Source organism: Cupressus sempervirens, chromosome 2 (assembly GCF_028749045.1).
Source record: "Cupressus sempervirens isolate cs-2001-9-10 chromosome 2, ASM2874904v1, whole genome shotgun sequence".
Classification (NCBI taxonomy): domain Eukaryota; kingdom Viridiplantae; phylum Streptophyta; class Pinopsida; order Cupressales; family Cupressaceae; genus Cupressus; species Cupressus sempervirens.
Genome location: NC_143119.1, coordinates 539,788,289 through 539,798,288, shown reverse-complemented (window position 1 = coordinate 539,798,288; position 10,000 = coordinate 539,788,289). Strand labels below are relative to the sequence as shown.

Sequence of the window (10,000 nt, the reverse complement as noted above, 5' to 3'; positions counted from 1 at the left end):
CGCCACAATGAAGAATGTAGCAAAATGCGATACTTAGTGTGAATTGCAGAATCTCATGAATCATCAAGTCTTTGAACGCAAGTTGCGCCCGAGGCCTCGGCCAAGGGCACGTCTGCTTGGGCGTCGCACTACAAAATTTTGCCCTCCCCGGAGAGGAGCGAAGATGTTTGCGCAGTAGCAGAGTTTGCATGTAAGATTGGCCTTTGTTCTTGACGGTTCCAAGTACTCTCACCGAGTCAGCAAGTCACCATGCTGGCCGAGCCGATATGGCCAAGCCGATCTAGGCGAGCCATTCTGGCCGAGCCGATCTGGGCGAGCTCCAAAAACGGTGTCGTGGATGGCTGTTTGGTCACATTTTTCATTGAAATGGATTTTTAAGGTTTTTGTCCGCGCTATCATAGATATCTAATGCAAAGCGAGCCTCACACTAATAGCTTATATAGGAGAGGTTGTTGCCGCGAGCCTCTCCCATGCCCCTTTCATTGATTCAACATTGGTGTCTAGGCGGATTGGATTGTTGGGTTTTCAAACGGTGTATGTTGATGTTGAATGAATGAAAGGGGCATGAAGCGATCTCAGTGCTTTTCCTCAGCTCTCCTTTAGATCATGTTTTCCGATGACTCAATTTTGGGAAAGGTGAGGCAGCAGTTGCCGATCCATGGCGTGTGTTTTTGGTGGTTTTAAAACTTGATCTAAAAGTGAGCCCTTGTCTAGAACTACGGCGTTGCTTGGTATAATGGCAATTTTCTATGGGTGCTTGGCGCTCTAGCAATTTTGTCATGGTGTACTTATCGCTGCTACATGGGAGCTTTAATATCAAAAGTTCTCGGCGAAAAATGGTGGCTGAACCATGCTGGCCGACCTGATCTGGCTTAGCTGTTTTCGTCGACCCGATCTGGCTCTTCTTTCTCACTCCATCGGCACAAATTCGGGAGCTGTTCGACAACGGTTGTCGTTCCAATGTGTCATTGCGGTGATCTGGAGAGCGATGCTAAGGGTGGGAGCTTGCGTCTAGCATTTGGGGATGTTTGTGCAAGAGAGCAGGGGAGCTTCTCTTATCGAAACCTCTCTGTGGCCTTTGAATATAGACCCAGTGCCGACGATATCGATGGATACGAGCCTCGATTCTAAAATTGTTCAGCTAACATTGGTTTTTGTGAGAGATGGGTACGAAAGCACTTCCCGATCGATTCGCGGGAGCTCCCTAAGATCGCCTCTGTGCCAACTCGATCGGCACAACATTGGGAATGGTTTGACAGTGGTTGTCGTTCCAATGTGTCATCAGGATGTCTTGGAATGCGGCCTTTCAAGGGCGAGATCGCGTCTAGCACTTGGATTATGCGTCGTCACAAGTGAATGGGGAGATCTCTCTGTGAAAGGCGGCATGGTGATTGCAAGAGAAAATTGACTTAGTAGTCGGAGCATTGGCCTCGGGCCATTGTGACGACCTTGCAATTTATCTATAATTGCAACCTATGTTTGCGCAGTAGCAGAGTTTGCATGTAAGATTGGCCTTTGTTCTTGACAGTTCCAGGAGATGACCTCCGGAACTTTTGGATTGGGCCCCTTAAAGGTGAAATTCATCTAGTTGATTGGATGAGCTCGATGACCATTTCACTCCCTTGGCTCCATGAATTCAAATCCCATCCAGCTGCCGTGAAGCCATCCCGATTTTGCTATGCGAGGGTTCTCTCCCCAGAGTCGTTCTCTTTGCAAAAACTTCTTTGGCAAAAAAATTTCGAAATGGTTCGGCAGCGGTTGTTGTTCCAATGGTGCCGTTGTGGTAGTTGCCTGGGCAGCGATCTGAAGGGTGAGCCGTCGTCTAGCAGTTGGACTACGCATCAGGGGTGACAAGGGAGCCTTTGTAATCGGAAGCTCCCCGTGACCATTCAATGAGAAGAGCCATTGCTTGTGTGAGCAAGGACGAATGCAGCCTTGAATTCAAAATAAAATCAACGACATCGGATCTATATATAAGAGCGGAATGAAGCAGCAGCCCATTTTCCATGCACAGCTCCCCAAAGTTGCTCATCTTTCTCACTCCATCGGCACAAATTCGAGAGTTTTTCGACAGCGGTTGTCGTTCCAATGTGTCATTGCGGCGATCTGGAGAGCGATGCTAAGGGCGGGAGCTTGTGTCTAGCATTTGGGATGTTTGTGCGAGCGAGCAGGGGAGCTTCTCTTATCAGAACCTCTCCATGGCCTTTGAATATATAGACCCAGTGTGGACGATATCGATGGATACGAGCCTTGGATTCTAAATTTGTTCATAGCTAAGATTGGTTTTTGTGAGAGATGGGTACGAAAGCACATCTCGATTGCTACGCGGGAGCTCCCTAAGGTCGCCTCTGTGCCAACTCGATCGGCAGAACATTGAGAATGGTTCGATAGTGGTTGTCATTCCAATGTGTCATCAGGGGATGTCTTGGAAAGTGGCCTGGCCTTTCAAGGGCGAGCTCGCATCTATCACTTGGATTGTGCGTCGCGTCGCAAGTGAATGGGGAGATCTCTCTGTGAACGGCGGCATGGTGATTGCAAGAGAAAATTGACTTAGTCAGAGCATTGGCCTTGGGCCACTATGATGGCCTGGCAATTTCTCTTTAATTGCAACCTATGTTTGCACAGTAGCAGAGTTTGCAAGTTGCTATTCTTTCTCACTCCATCGGGGCACAAATTCGAGAGTTGTTCGACAGCGGTCGTCGTTCCAATGGTGTCATTGCGGCAAAATTTGTTCATAGCTAAGATTGGTTTTTGTGAGAGATGGGTATGAAAGCACATCCCGATTGCTACGCGGGAGCTCCCCAAGGTCGCCTCTGTGCCAACTCAATCGGCACAACATTGGGAATGGTTCGACAGTGGTTGTCATTCCAATGTGTCATCGGGGGATGTCTTGGAAAGTGGTCTTTCTTTCAAGGGCGAGCTCACGTCTAGCACTTGGGTTGTGCGTCGCGTCACAAGTGAATGGGGGATGTCTTGGAAAGTGGTCTTTCTTTCAAGGGCGAGCTCGCGTCTAGCACTTGGATTGTGCATCGCGTCACAAGTGAATGGGGAGATCTCTTTGTGAACGGCGGCATGGTGATTGCAAGAGAAAATTGACTTAGTCGGAGCCATTGGCGTCGGGCCATTGTGACGGCCTCGCAATTTCTCTTTAATTGCAACCTATGTTTGCGCAGTAGCAGAGTTTGCATGTAAGATGGGCCTTGTTCTCGAGAGTTCCAGGAGATGACCTCCAAAACTTTTGGATTGGGCCCCTTCAAGGTGAAATTCATCCAGTTGATCGGAGGAGCTCGATGACCATTTCAGTCCCTCAGCTCCATGAACTCACATCTCCTAACCGAGGACAATCTTTTGCTCCTCTGCTGACCTCATAAAAAATTGGGCCGTGAATGGCTGTTTCGTAGGAATTTTAAAGGATTTGGATTTTTAAGGCGGATGTCGGTGTGTTCGCTAATTTCTAATGCAGAGCGAGCCTCACACTAATAGCTTATGTAGGAGAGGTGGTTGCCGCGAGCCTCTCCCGTGCCCCTCTCATTGATTCAACGCCGGTGTCAAGGCGGATGGATATGTCAGATTTTGAAATGGTGGACACCGAAGTTGAATCAATTAGAGGGGCATGAAGCCCACCCTGGATGTGCTATTCCTCGACTCTCCTTTAGATCATGTTTTCTTCTCACTCAGCTGGCGCAATTTCGGAAAAAGGTTTGGCAGCGGTTGCCATCCCTCACCGAATCTACTTGGTGATTTTAAAACTCGATCTAAAACGGGAGCCCTCGCCTAGCACATCCCATCCGGTGTTGCTCGGGTATTGCATAAAATTATGCCAACGGCGCGAATCCCCCAACGAATGCCTACGCTTGGACCCTCTCTTAGATCACCTTCTTCGATCACTCGACCGACGCAACTACGGAAGAGACTTGGCAGCGGTTGCCATTCTACAGCGCGTCTGTTCCAGCGATTTCGAAGTTGATCTAATGGTGAGCCCTTGTCTCTAGCCATGAGGTGGGTGCTTAGCGCTCTAGCAAAATTTTTTGCATGCCTATCGCGGCTACAATGGGAGAGGTGGTTGCCACGAGCCTCTCCCATGCCCCCCTCATTGATTCAACGCCGCTGTCAGGGCGGATGGATATGTCATATTTTGAAACCGTGGACGCCGACGTTGAATCAATTAGAGGGGCATGAAGCCCACCCTCGAGGGTGCTATTCCTTTACTCTCCTTTAGATCATGTTTTCTTGTCACTCAGCTGGCGCAATTTCGGAAAAAGGTTTGGCAACAGTTGCCAGCCCTCACCGCGTCTACTTGGTGATTTTAAAACTCGATCTAAAACGGGAGCCCTCGTCTAGCACCTCCGGCCGGTGTTGCTCGGGTATTGCATAAATTTATGCCATTGCCACGAATCCCCCAATGAATGCCTACGCTTGGACCCTCTCTTAGATCACCTTCTTCGATCACTCGACCGACGCAACTACGGAAGAGACTTGGCAGCGGTTGCCATTCTACAGCGTGTCTGTTCAGCGATTTTGAAGTTGATCTAATGGCGAGCCCTTGTCTCTAGCCATGACGTGGGTGCTTGGTGCTCTAGCAAAATTTTTTGCGTGCCTATCGCAGCTACAACGGGAGAGGTGGTTGCCGCGAGCCTCTCTCGTGCTCCCCTCATTGATTCAATGCCGCTGTCAGGGCGGATGGATATGTCAGATTTTGAAACGGTGGAAGCTGACTTTGAATCAATTAGAGGGGCATGAAGCCCACCCTTGAGGGTGCTATTCCTAGACTCTCCTTTAGATCATGTTTTCTTGTCACTCAGCTGGCGCAATTTCGGAAAAAGGTTTGGCAACAGTTGCCAGCCCTCACTGTGTCTACTTGGTGATTTTAAAACTCGATCTAAAATGGGAGCCCTCGTCTAGCACCTCCGTCCGGTGTTGCTCGGGTATTGCATAAATTTATGCCATCGGCGCGAATCCCCCAACGAATGCCTACGCTTGGACCCTCTCTTAGGTCACCTTCTTCGATCACTCGATCGACGCAACTATGGAAGAGACTCGGCAGCGGTTGCCATTCTACAGCGCGTCTGTTAAGCGATTTTGAAGTTGATCTAATGGCGAGCCCTTGTCTCTAGCCATGAGGTGGGTTCTTGGCGCTCTAGCAAAATTTTTTTGCGTGCCTATCGCGGTTACAAGGGGAGAGGTGGTTGCCGCGAGCCTCTGCCGTGCCCCCCTCATTGATTCAACGCCGCTATCAGGGCGGATGGATATGTCAGATTTTGAAACGGTGGACGCCGACGTTGAATCAATTAGAGGGGCATGAAGCCCACCCTCAAGGGTGCTATTCCTGGACTCTCCTTTAGATCATGTTTTCTTGTCACTCAGCTGGCACAATTTCGGAAAAAGGTTTGGCAGTGGTTGCCAGCCCTCACCGCGTCTACTTGGTGATTTTAAAACTCGATCTAAAATGGGAGCCCTCGTCTAGCACCTCCGTCCGGTGTTGCTCGGGTATTGCATAAATTTATGCCATCGGCGCAAATCCCCCAATGAATGCCTACGCTTGGACCCTCTCTTAGATCACCTTCTTCGATCACTCGACCGACGCAACTACGGAAGAGACTCGGCAGCGGTTGCCATTCTACAGCGCGTCTGTTTAGCAATTTTGAAGTTGATCTAATGGCGAGCCCGTGTCTCTAGCCATGAGGTGGGTGCTTGGCACTCTAGCAAAATTTTTTGCGTGCCTATCGTGGCTACAACGGGAGAGGTGGTTGCCGTGAGCCTCTCCCGTGCTCCCCTCAGTGATTCAACGCCACTGTCAGGGCGGATGGATATGTCGAATTTTGAAACGGTGGACGCCGACGTTGAATCAATTAGAGGGGCATGAAGCCCACCCTCGAGGGTGCTATTCCTGGACTCTCCTTTAGATCATGTTTTCTTGTCACTCAGCTGGCATAATTTCGGAAAAAGGTTTGGCAGCGGTTGCCAACCCTCACCGCGTCTACTTGGTGATTTTAAAACTTGATCTAAAACGGCAGCCCTCGTCTAGCACCTCCATCCGGTGTTGCTCGGGTATTGCATAAATTTATGCCATCGGCGCGAATCCCCCAACGAATGCCTACGCTTGGACCCTCTCTTAGATCACCTTCTTCGATCACTCGACCGACGCAACCACGGAAGAGACTTGGCAGCAGTTGCCATTCTACAGCGCGTCTGTTCAGCGATTTCGGAGTTGATCTAACGGCGAGCCCTTGTCTCTAGCCATGAGGTGGGTGCTTGGCGCTCTAGCAAAATTTTTTCCGTGCCTATCGCGGCTACAATGGGAGAGGTGGTTGCCGCGAGCCTCTCCCATGCCCCCCTCATTGATTCAATGCCGCTGTCAGGGCAGATGGATATGTCGGATTTTGAAATGGTGGACGCCGACGTTGAATCAATTAGAGGGGCATGAAGCCCACCCTCGAGGGTGCTATTCCTGGACTCTCCTTTAGATCATGTTTTCTTGTCACTCAGCTGGCGCAATTTCGGAAAAAGGTTTGGCAGCGGTTGCCAGCCCTCACCGCGTCTACTTGGTGATTTTAAAACTCGATCTAAAATGGGAGCCCTCGTCTAGCAGCTGCGTCCGGTGTTGCTCGGGTATTGCATAAATTTATGCCATCGGCGCAAATCCCCCAACGAATGCCTACGCTTGGACCCTCTCTTAGATCACCTTCTTCGATCACTCGACCGAAGCAACTACGGAAGAGACTTTGCAGTGGTTGCCATTCTACAGCGCGTCTGTTCAGTGATTTCGAAGTTGATCTAATGGCGAGCCCTTGTCTCTAGCCGTGAGGTAGGTGCTTGGCGCTCTAGCAAAAAAAATTTCTGTGCCTATCGCGGCTACAACGGGAGAGGTGGTTGCCGCGAGCCTCTCCCGTGCCCCCCTCATTGATTCAACGCCGCTGTCAGGGCGGATCGATATGTCAGATTTTGAAACGGTGGACAGCGACGTTGAATCAATTAGAGGGGGCATGAAGCCCACCCTCGAGGGTGCTATTCCTGGACTCTCCTTTAGATCATGTTTTCTTGTCACTCAGCTGGTGAAATTTCGGAAAAAGGTTTGGCAGCGGTTGCCAGCCCTCACTGCGTCTACTTGGTGATTTTAAAACTCGATCTAAAACGGGGGCCCTCGTCTAGCACCTCCCTCCGGTGTTGCTCGGGTATTGCATAATTTTTTTGCTATCGGCGCGAATCCCCCAACGAATCCCTAGCCTTGGACTCTCTCTTAGATCACCTTCTTCGATCACTCGACCGACGCAATTACGGAAGAGGCTTGGCAGCGGTTTCCATTCCACGGCGCGTCTGTTCAGCAATTTCGAAGTTGATCTACTAATGGCGAGCCCTTGTCTAGCCATGAGGTGGGTGCTTGGGGCTCTAGCAATTTTTTGTGTGCCTATCGCGGCTACAATGGGAGCTTTGATAACAAAAGTTCTCGGCCACCCTCCCCAATAGAAATCAGTGCTGTTGTTCGCGAAAGACACATTATTCGGATTTTTGGAATATTGGCACCAGCATCGTTTCTATTGGGAGGGTTGTGAAGCCATCCCGATTTTGCTATGCGAGGGTTCTCTCCCCAGAGTCGTTCTCTACGCAACAACTTCTTTGGCACAAAATTTTCAGAATGGTTTGGCAGCGGTTATCGTTCCAATGGTGCCGTTGTGGTAGTTGCCTGGGTAGCGATCTGAAGGGCGACCCGTCGTCTAGCAGTTGGCCTGCGCATCACGAGTGACAAGGGAGCCTTTGTTACTGGAAGCTCCCCGTGGCCATTCGATTAGAAGAGCCATTGCTTGTTTGAGCAAGGACGAATGCAGCCTCAGATTCCAAACGAAATCAACGATTTCGGATCTATATAAGAGCGGAATGAAGCAGCAGCACAGCCCGTTTGCTATGCGTGGCTCCCCAAAGTTGCTCTTCTTTCTCACTCCATTGCCACAATTTCGGGAGTTGTTCGACAGTGGTTGTCATTCCAATGTGTCATTGCGGTGATCTGGAGAGCGATGCTAAGGGCGGGAGCTTGTGTCTAGAATTTGGGATGTTTGTGCGAGCGAGCAGGGGAGCTTCTCTTATCGGAACCTCTCCGTGGCCTTTGAAAATAGACCCAGTGCCGACGATATCGATGGATGCGAGCCCTTGGATTCCAAATTTGTACATTGGTTTTTGTGAGAGATGGGCATGAAAGCACATCCCGATTGCTATGCGGGAGCTCCCTAAGGTCGCCTCTGTGCCAACTCAATCGGCACAACATTGGGAATGGTTCGACAGCGATTGACGTTCCAATGTGTCATCGGGGGATGTCTTGGAAAGTGGTCTTTCTTTCAAGGGCGAGCTCGTGTCTAGACCTTGGATTGTGCATCACGTCACAAGTGAATGGGGAGATCTCTCTGTGAATGGCGGCATGGTGATTGCAAGAGAAAATTGACTTAGTCGGAGCCATTGGCCTCGGACCATTGTGACGGCCTTGCAATTTCTCTTTAATTGCAACCTATGTTTGCGCAGTAGCAGAGTTTGCATGTAAGATGGGCCTTGTTCTCGAGAGTTCCAGGAGATGACCTCCAGAACTTTTGGATTGGGCCCCTTCAAGGTGAAATTCATCCAGTTGATCGGATGATCTCGATGACCATTTCATTCCCTCGGCTCCATGAACTCACATCTCCTCACCGATGACAATCTTTTGTTCCTCTGCCGACCTCATAAAAAATTGGGTCGTGAATGGCTATTTGGTAGGAATTTTAAAGGATTTGGATTTTTAAGGCGGATGTCGGTGTGTTCGCTAATTTCTAATGCAGAGCGAGCCTCGCACTAATAGCTTATATAGGAGAGGTGCTTGCCGCGAGCCTCTCCCATACCCCCCTGATTGATTCAACGCCGCTGTCAGGGCGGATGGATATGTCGGATTTTGAAACGGTGGACGCCGACGTTGAATCAATTAGAGGGGCATGAAGCCCACCCCCTCGAGGGTGCTATTCCTGGACTCTCCTTTAGATCATGTATTCTTGTCACTCAGCTAGCGCAATTTCGGAAAAAGGTTTGGCAGCGGTTGCCAGCCCCTCATCGCATCTACTTGGTGATTTTAAAACTTGATCTAAAACGGGAGCCCTCGTCTTGCACCTCCGTCCGGTGTTGCTCGGGTATTGCACAAATTTTTTCCATCGGCGCGAATCCCCCAACGAATGCCTACACGCTTGGACCCTCTCTTAGATCACCTTCTTCGATCACTCGACCAACGCAACTATGGAAGAGACTTGGCAGCGGTTGCCATTCTACACCGCGTCTGTTCAGCGATTTCAAAGTTGATCTAATGGCGAGCCCTTGTCTATAGCCATGAGGTGCGTACTTGGCGCTCTAGAAAAATATTTTGCGTGCCTATCACGGCTACAATGGGAGAGGTGGTTGCTGCGAGCCTCTCTCGTGCCCAGCTCATTGATTCAATGCTGCTATCAGGGCGGATAGATATGTCAGATTTTGAAATGGTGGACGCCGACGTTGAATCAATTAGAAGGGGATGAAGCCCACCTTCGAGGGTGCTATTCTTGGACTCTCCTTTAGATCATGTTTTCTTGTCACTCAGCTGGCGCAATTTCGGAAAAAGGTTTGGCAGCGGTTGCCAGCCCTCATCGCGTCTTCTTTGTGATTTTAAAACTCGATCTAAAACGAGAGCCCTCATCTAGCACCTCCGTCCGTTGTTGCTCCGGTATTGCATAAATTTTTGCCATCGGCGTGATTACCCCAACGAATGCCCTACGCTTGGACCCTCTCTTAGATCACCTTTTTCGATCACTCGACCGACGCAATTACGGAAGAGACTTGGCAGCGGTTGCCATTCTACACTGCGTCTGTTCTACGATTTTGAAGTTGATCTAATGGCGAGCCCTTGTCTCTTGCCATGAGGTGGGTGCTTGGCGCTCTAGCAAAAATTTTTTGCATGCCTATCGCGGCTACAATGGGAGAGGTGGTTGCCGCGAGCCTCTCCCGTGCCCCCCTCATTGAT

General features: G+C 50.0%; 1 non-coding gene across 1 annotated transcript in view; it reads left to right on the top strand.

Annotated features, from left to right (window-relative positions):
• The window catches only part of LOC149573425 (5.8S ribosomal RNA), a 154-nt gene extending 28 nt beyond the window's left edge, over positions 1 to 126 (top strand). Inside the window, exon 1 of the ribosomal RNA XR_016361164.1 lies at positions 1 to 126. This exon is cut by the window's left edge and continues 28 nt beyond it. This is a non-coding gene — a ribosomal RNA (5.8S ribosomal RNA).
• Positions 127 to 10,000: the final 9,874 nt, after the last annotated feature.